Source organism: Peromyscus leucopus, chromosome 14 (assembly GCF_004664715.2).
Source record: "Peromyscus leucopus breed LL Stock chromosome 14, UCI_PerLeu_2.1, whole genome shotgun sequence".
In the NCBI taxonomy this organism is placed as follows: domain Eukaryota; kingdom Metazoa; phylum Chordata; class Mammalia; order Rodentia; family Cricetidae; genus Peromyscus; species Peromyscus leucopus.
Window position 1 is genome coordinate 38085882 of NC_051075.1, and position 7133 is coordinate 38093014.

At 42.0% G+C, this 7133-nt stretch overlaps 1 pseudogene; it reads right to left on the reverse strand.

Moving 5' to 3' along the window:
- Window positions 1–5285: 5285 nt before the first annotated feature.
- On the reverse strand, window positions 5286–6292 carry LOC114684506 (annotated as a pseudogene).
- Between the last annotated feature and the right edge of the window lie 841 nt (window positions 6293–7133).

Consider the following 7133-nt stretch of genomic DNA (forward strand, 5'->3'; position numbering starts at 1 on the left):
AAGTAATAATAAGAAGGTATTCCATGTGGCCATTTCCTAAAGAATGGAACTACTTTGGAATATTCAACCCCAAGGTTCCAATTATTTTGAAATATGTATAGGTTCACAAAAATAGACTTGTAAAAAGAATACAAAGAGCCCCCCTATATCCTTAATCAGCTTTCCCTCATATTAGTATGTATTCAACAGAATGATAAGGAAATTAACATTGATACCATAGTATTAATCCACAAACCTTACTCAGATTTTTAAGTTTTCCCAGTAAAGTACCAAGGTTCTGCAATGCTTTCAGTTGGCACTCTGAACACTCTCCAGGCTGTGTGTGTGTGTCAAGGCCTTAATGCTTGTGAAGGTCACTGGCTGTTGTTACATAGACTCTCCCTCTACTTGGGTTTGGGTGGCATCTTCTCACGGTTAGAGTGAGATTAGACTGTTTTTAGTCTTCAAATGTACCAGAGATGTCAACTTGTGCCCTTCTCCAGGTGTGATATCCGGGAAGAGCTGCCTTCAGAATGTCTCACCACAGGGTGACACTTTCTGATCTCTTTGAGCTGGTGTATGGGGCCTCTGCACTTAGGTGACCGTGTCTACCTTTGTCGTCAATGGGTGCTTCAAGACTAGTGACCCGTTCCATTTCTAGCAATATTTTAGCCTATGTTTTTATCATTCATTGCTAGTTATTTATAATAGTTATTCAAGAGATTTGCTTGACAATGATCTTCTACTTCTATTATTTCTTCCTCGTTTTTTAGTTAAAATGCTATTTTATTTGGGCTGATGGGCAGAATCTACTGTGATTGTAATATGGACTGTTACTGTGTTCAGCCTTTGCTGTTGGGAGCATCTCTGAGTTAGCACCTTTGTCCTTGGAATGAAGGTTCCTTTCTTTGAACATTTCTTTTCTGGTATCATTGTCATGTTCTGGAACTGGAATCAATCCTTTTTCCAGTGAGCTTTGAATCTGTTTGTTAGAGAATTTTTTTTGTGTGTTTGTTTGTTTGTTTAGTTTTGATACTGTGTAACCCTGGCTAGCCTAGAACTCACTATGGGGACCAGACTAGCATTGAACTAAGGAAAACAATCTGTCTGCTTTTGCCTCCCAAGTGCTAGCATTGAGAATGTGCTTCACCACCCCATCCTGAGAGTAGTATTGAGAATCTAAGCTCATAGAGATGTGTTCGGTGCTTCTAGGCTGTTGTGGTTTGAACTGAATGTCTCCCATAGTCTTGTGTTTTGAATGCTTGGTCACTAGACAGTGTTACTATTCTGGGGAAGTTTGGAACCTTTGGGAAGTGGAGCCTATCTGTATCGGTAGACCGCTATGAGTGGGTCCTAGAGTGTCTCGTTCCTTCCTCCTTTCTGTCTCACTCTCTGTGTCTTAGCAATTGTGACGTGAGCTGTTGGCATGTTCTCTCCTCTGTAGTTCTCCCAAGCTTGTGAGCAACAACTGGACTGATATCTCAGAAACTGGGGGTCCAAACAAAACAGCTCCTCTAAGTGTTTTCCTTGGGCGTTCTGGCCACAGTGACACAAAAATCAGTAGCACATAGACCCTCACGGAAGACAGAGCTTGGCAGTACGCGGGTGTGTACTAAATACACACATTCACACATGCACAGTTCTTTTAAACGTTTTTATAGTAGTCACAATACTTGGAATCATTCTTTTCTTTCTTGCGGCCATAATATTTACCTATAATGCAATTCAATTCATTTGCTACTGTTTATCCCCACTACATGCTCCCCCCAAATTGTATCTTATTGTAGTCATTTATTTATTTGAGTATGAGAAATACTCCATGCTGCCTTTCCTCCCCTTTTTTCATTGAGACAGGGTCTCACTCTATAGCACAGGATGACCTCAGACTTGCAAATAGTTCATACTGATGGTCAGCTTGATAGGGTCTAGAATCACCCAGGAGACATGTGTCTGGCATGTCCGTGAGGGGCTTTTCTATCGTGGTCTAATTAAGGTGGCAGGACCCACCCTGAATGTGGGTGGTACCTTCCTATGAGCTAGGGTCCTAGAATGAGTAAAATGGTGAGAGCAAGCTGAGCATCAGCATTCATCTGTCTGCTGCCTGACTGTGCCTAAAATGTGACCTGATTCTCAAGCTCCAGTTGCCGTAGATTTCCCCATCATTCTGAGTGTTCCCATCAACTGTGGGCCCAACCCCCCCCTCTTTTTTTTTTTTTCTTTTCTTTTTTTCTTTTTGGTTTTTCGAGACAAAGTTTCCTCTGTGTAACAGTCCTGAAACTCACTTTGTAGCCCAGGCTGGCCTCGAACTCACAGAGATCCGCCTGCCTCTGCCTCCCGAGTACTGGGATTATAGGGGTGCGCCACCACTGCTGGACGCAAACTCTTTCTTAAAATGCCTTTGTCAGGTATTTTGCGGCATACTGAGAAAGAAACAAAGAAACAGACGCCGGAGATTGACACTGGGCCGTGGGGTCCTTGCTGTGATCACCTGACCACGTGGCTCCTGCGCTCTTGGAAGTGGTTTTTGAGAGGAATGCGGAAGAGTTTGCAGCTGCAGGCTAAAGAACTCTTTAGTGCTGCGAGCAGAGCTGGCTGAGCCAGTCTGGCCGGGGTTTGGAAGGCGATAATGCTGAGAGAAATGCAGACGGTGGAGGACTAGACTATATCCCGGCCTTTCCGGCTACGCATTGGCAAAGACTATGGCTTTATTTTCCCCTTTCCTGGGACCTTGGTTGAAGCTGAATTTAAAAGTGATTGTGGAGCCGGGCGGTGGTGGCGCATGCCTTTAATCCCAGCACTCGGGAGGCAGAGGCAGGCGGATCTCTGTGAGTTCGAGGCCAGCCTGGGCTACCAAGTGAGCTCCAGGAAAGGTGCAAAGTTACACAGAGAAACCCTGTCTCGGAAAAAAAAAAAAAAAAAAGTGATTGTGATGATGAAAAGACACGAAGACCACCCTGAATGTATGGGTAGCACCCTTCTATGGGCTGAGATCACAGACTGTGTGAAAAGGAGCACCAGCATTCACCCGCTCTGCTTCCTGGCCATGGAGGTCATGGATTTAATGTGACCAGTTGCTTCAACCACCTGCTGCCCTGACCTTTCCCATGACCTTCCCTTGAACTTCAGCCAAAGTCAAATTTTCCTTAATCTGCTTTCGTCAGCTGGGATTACAGGCGTGTACCACCAGGCCGGATGCTGTGCAGTATTAGTTTGTATTCCCTGATCACTCCAGATGTTGAACATTTTTTCAAAGTATTTATTGGCCATTTGTGTCTCTCCTTTTGAAGCTTGTCTATGGTTCAGTAATCTACTTGCTAGTTGAAATACTTCTATTGGTGTTTAATTTTCATGCTCCTTTGCATATTGAGAGACATCAAGTCTCTGTTGTAAATTTGACAACAAATTTTCCCCATTGTGTAAGCTGTCTTTCACTCTCGTGATTTGCCCTGCAAAACCTTGTCAGGCTCATGTAATCCCATTTGTCAATCATTAGGTTTATTTCCTGTGCGGCTGCAGTCTTTTCAGATAGTCCTTGCCTATGCCTGCATCCTGGATGTTTTATCTGTGTTTCCTTCTGGCAGCTTCATAGTTTTGGGGGGGGGGTTTCTTACATTATTACTTTCATCTGTTTAAAATAGATTTCTGTGCCAAGTGTGAGAGATCTCATTTCCTCCTTCTGAAGTGGATGGCCAGTTCCCAGCACCATTAGTTCAAAGAGGCTGCTCTTTTAATGTATAGTTTTGACGGTGTGTGGCTGCGGGTGGCTGCAGGTGGCTATGGATGACTGCCTGTGGCTGTGGGTGGCTGCACGTGTGGATTTAGTTCTGGGTCCCTCATTCTATGCTCTTGGCAAACCTGCCTGTTCTGCACTGATTATGTTATTCGGGATCTATAGTGTAACTGAGATTAGATTCTGTGATATTACCAGCATTATTCTTCCTGCTCTGGCTATTTGGGGACTTTGAAACTTCCATATGAATCTTAGGACTATTTTCTACTTCTGTGAAGAATGTCATTAGAATTTTTATAGGCATTGCATTGAACCTGTAGACTGCTCTTGGTAATACATTGTTACAGTATTAATTCTGCCTATTCCTGAGTGGGCGGGGCTTTCTGCCTTTAATGGCTCCTTCCGTTTCCTCAGAATCATACTGTTTTCACTCTACATGTCTTTTGACTCCTTGGGTAAATTTCTTTCTGGGTTATTTATTTGTTTATTATTTTGAAGCTGTTGTGAATGAATTTTGTCATCTAATTGTTTTCTTGGAAAGCTTGTTATTAGTATATAGGAGAGCTAATGACTTTTGTATGTTGATTTTTGTAGCCTTCTACTTTACTGAAAGTATTTATAGGTTTTAAGAGTTTTCCTTCTTCTCTTCTTCTTCTTATTATGGAACTTGCTCTGTAGATCAGGCTGGCCTTGAGCTCAGAGTTCCTTATGCCTCTTCCTCCTGGGTGCTAGGATTAAAGATAGGTTTTACGAGTTTTCTGGCAGTCTTTAGGGTCTTGTTAGTATTGGACCATGTCATCTGCAAATAGGGATAATTTGACTTCTTATATTGCTTTTATTTCTTTTTCTTTTTTCACTGCTTTGTCTAAGACTTGGTGCACTATCTTGAATAAAAGAGTAGGCACCTGGGTCTGGCTCCAGATCTTAGAGGATGCTCTCTCACTCCCACCCAGTCCCCGTTTGATGCTGACTATGGGCTTTTACCACAAAGGGATGTTGCACTTTGTCAAAGACTTTTTCTGGATCAGCTGAGATAAATCATGCGATCTTTACCATCAAGTCTATTTATGTATCTGTAAGCTGAATTACACTTATTCCTTTGCAGAGGTTGAACCAAACTTAAATTCCTGGGATAAAAACCAGCTTGGTCATGATACACATTGTAAAATTTAATTTTAAATTCAGCCTGTATTTGGTTGAGAATTTTTGTATTTATGATCAATGGTCATCAGGAAAATTGGTCCACAGTTACTTGGTGGTGGTTATGTTTTTTCCAGTTTGGGTATTGTGGCAATACTGGCTTTGAGTCTGGTGTTTTCTCTCCCATTTCTAGTTCATGGAACAGCTCGAGAAGTACATCTGCCTGCTCTTCTTAAAGGTCTGGTAGAATTCCGCAGTGAATCATCTGGACCCAGGGGTTTCTTTCGGGGAAGACTTTTTCGTTGTTGTTATGGCTTCAATCTCATTGCCCATTGTGGATCTACTTAAGTTGCTTATTTATTCCTGACTTAATTTTGTTTGTTTGTCCATTCATTTACATTATTTTATTTGGAAATGTTTTAACAGTACAGTGAAACTAAACTTCAGAGACAATGGCTATCATTAGTTTAGCATCATCGGTTTATTATAAAAGGGAGTCATGGAAATTATTTACATGATGACGTTCAGAACGTCAGCGGAATGGGCAGCTTCGTGTAACACCGTTTCAACAGTGATTTCAGTCCACATACTTTCCAAGAATGTCACCATCTCTTAAAGAAGAAGTAATCCTTGTCGTCTAGAACTATTTTGGTGCCTCTGTATTCTGGGAGAAGAATTTGGTCTCCGACGTTCACACTGACTGGCTGCACCCTCCCCCACAGCCACTACTGTCCCTGAGACTTTTCCGGAAGCATCATGCCACCTCTGGCTACAGTTTCCGGGGCACTCCTTTCAACCAGTACTCTGTCAAAGAGCAGGAGAAAATTTCTGAAAGCCTGTCCAGCCGTGACCTGGGCCACCGCAGCTCAGACTCTGAACTCAGGCCACCGCTGCAAGGAGAGCCCTGCCTGACTTAATTTTGGTAGGTCGTGATATTTAGGAATCTGTCTAGTCCTTTGGGGCTTTCTAATTTTTGAAATACAAGTTTTGAGAGTTTTCCTTAATGATTCTTGGGATTTCGTTGGAGTCTGTTGCGTCATCTCCTTCCCACCCGTACTTTTATTAAACTTAGTTTTCTTTCTCTTTTCCCTGATTAGATTGGGCAGGGCTTCATCAACCTTGTTTACCTTTTCAAGAAACTAACTTGTAGTTGGAATTTTCTTTGGGCCACCAACCAGCTCCCAAATAAACACACGGAGACTTATTATTAATTATGAATGCTCAGCCTTAGCTTAGGCTTGTCTCACTAGCTCTTTTAACTTAATTTAACCTGTTTCTAGTCATCTATGAGGCTTTTTACTGTTCTTTCACTCTGTATGTCCTACTTTCCTGCTCCCTCTGTGTCTGGCTGGCCCCTGGCATCCCCCTGGCATCTCTTTTTCTTTCTTCCTCCATCCTAAATTCCTCCTCCTACTTACTCACCCTGCCTGGAAGTCCCGCCATTATATCCCTTCCCTCAATACTGTCCATTCAGCTTTTTATTAGACCAATCACTGTCTTAGGCAGGCAAGGTAAAACAGCAACACATTTTTACAGAATTAAACAAATGCAACACATCTTTACATAGTTAAACAAATATGATACATCTTTGCACAGTTAAACAAATTTCCACAATACTAACTCTTTGTTCAGTTCTGTGTATTATGCTTACAGTCTCTAATCCACTGATTGTGCCTTAATCTTTATTATTTTTTGCCATTTATTGCATTTGTGTTTGGTTTTTTCTTGATTTCTAAGACCTTGAGGTATCCTATTAGGTTATTAATCCAAGAGCACTCTGATTTTTAAAATTTATTTAATTTTTAATCATTCACACGTGTGCATATCTGTGTATGGCTATGTGCACATGAGCGTCGTGTCTGTAGGAGCCGGAAGAGGGCATCAGCTCCCCTAGAGCTGGATTCACAGGCCGTGATGTGTGTCTGATGTGGGTGCTGGGAACAAAACTCAACCTCTACCAGAGCCACAAGTGCCCTTAACCACTGAGCCGGCTCTCCAGCCGACTCTCAGTTGTTTTTTTAATTAAATATTTATGACTATAAAATCTCCTCTCCTGCCTTAGCTATATCCCAGGGGTTTGGGTAAATTATAATATTTTCATTTGATTCTAGGATTTAAAACATTTCTTCCACGAGCAAGTGCTTATTCGGAGTGAATTGTTCAGTCTTCAGTGTTTGTGTAGATCCCGTGGTTTCTCCTGCTGTTGATTTCTTGTTTTATTTCATTATGATCTGACTGGATAGAAGTAAGTAATTGTCTCACTCCTTTTTCCTTCACGAAGTAT